We start from the raw sequence: 1,694 nt of genomic DNA, 5'->3' as shown, positions 1-1,694 counted from the left end.
TGAGATTTGTATGCATCATCAAAGATCTTCTTCATGGCCTTACACTTGGCTGTCTCAGAGAAGCCAATCATCTTATCAGGAGAGCAGATCTTGATGAAGGGGAAGTTGGACTCCTCTGCAATCTTTGCAGCTAATGCAGTCTTTCCACTGTGAGGAGGGCCTTCCAAAAGGACACTAACCAGCGGTGTATGATCGCTGTTCTTAGTCTGCTGGACCAAAAGCTCCCCATCATGCAGAACTTGAGTAACCGGGTCACCCCATTTGATGATTCCGTTCATAATGTAACTTGCATAATCCTCTTGGTTTGTGCCAAATGCTGGTTTGATGTTCTCCAGGGAAGCAAGGAAGTCCCCTCTTGTTACCTTCAGACTCTCTGCTTTCTCCATGTCCACTTCAACTTTAGTACTGGCCTTTATATGTCTGTTCATAGCAGTGGACTGTGCTGCTCGCACCAGACCCTCCAGCTCAGCACCACTGAAGTTCTTGGTCTCCACAGCCAGCTCTTTAATGTCCACATCAGTAGAGAGTAACTGATGGTCTCTCATCCTCGCTGTATGGATGTGAAGGATCTGTAGTCGACCTTTTTCATCTGGTAAGTCTATCTCCATTTTGACTTCCAGTCTTCCAGGTCGAAGGAGAGCTTCATCTATCAGATCTGATCTATTGGTCATTTCAGTGACTAGGATGTTGTTCAGCTGCTCTACCCCATTGATTTTGGACAACAGCTGATTGATGACAGTGTTGTGAACTCCAGTGCTGCCAGCCATGCTTCCTCTCTGCTTGAAGATGGCATCAATTTCATCAAAGATGATGATGTGCAAACCACTGTTCGCACCAAGCCTCCTTTGCTCCTCTTCAGCATCAGCAAAAAGCTTGCGAATGTTCGCCTCGGATTCACCCACATACTTGTTAAGGATTTCTGGTCCATTGACCACTTTGGGCTCTCTTGCATTCAACATCTTGCCAATCTGTCGAGCCAAGAGGGTCTTACCACAACCAGGGTGCCCATATAACAGGATGCCTTTCACATGTTTACATCCCATCTGCTCCACAATCTCTGGTGGAAATACTCTGGAAGCAAATGCTTGTTGGAAAATATCTGAAAATTCTCTGTCCAGCCCTCCTATTCCCATTTTTTCAAAGTTCTAATCAGGATTGACGATAGACTGGCGATTTTCCTTGGTTTTAGCTTTGCCAATAAGATTGAGTGACGAATTTTCTGCTTTTTCAAATGCAACTTGACTGTTTCCAACAACCAGTCCTACTTCAGTCTTCTGTCTTTTACCTGTCACAGCCTCTCCTTTCAGGATGCTGGGATCCATGGCATCAATATCCTTTACCAGTAGTCCAAAAAGCTTTTTGTTGAAGCTGAACACAAGCTGCTGTCCCACTGAGAAGGCCTGGTTGTTGAACTGCTGAATAAATTCTGCTGCCATCTTGTCAGTACCATAAGGATTGGAGTCAATACTTTTTTTTCTGAGGTAAGCTGAATGCAATGCTCCCTGGAACCACTGACGGATGCGTCTTCAGAGTAAACGTGTACCTGTGATTGAGTGAGGTCCTCACTACCACATGCTGGCTGGACTGAAAATCCTTTTCATTCACAACTGCATAGTTGGTTAAAGATAATTCATCTATAGGACATCTTGCAGCTTGCATACTCCGGCCCGCCATCTTCGCGGACACGTCCGGCT

At 45.4% G+C, this 1,694-nt stretch overlaps 1 pseudogene across 1 annotated transcript in view; it reads right to left on the bottom strand.

Annotated features, from left to right (window-relative positions):
* The window catches only part of LOC101585277, a 34,723-nt pseudogene extending 33,035 nt beyond the window's left edge, over positions 1-1,688 (bottom strand). Inside the window, exon 1 of the transcript XR_002818488.1 lies at positions 15-1,688. The product of XR_002818488.1 is annotated as a vesicle-fusing ATPase pseudogene (transcript). The remainder of the gene's footprint in view (positions 1-14) is intronic.
* Positions 1,689-1,694: the final 6 nt, after the last annotated feature.

This window comes from Octodon degus, unplaced genomic scaffold, assembly GCF_000260255.1.
Source record: "Octodon degus isolate 3935 unplaced genomic scaffold, OctDeg1.0 scaffold00168, whole genome shotgun sequence".
Taxonomy (NCBI): domain Eukaryota; kingdom Metazoa; phylum Chordata; class Mammalia; order Rodentia; family Octodontidae; genus Octodon; species Octodon degus.
Note: the sequence above shows the minus strand (reverse complement) of the source record. Positions and strands in the feature narration are given on the sequence as shown.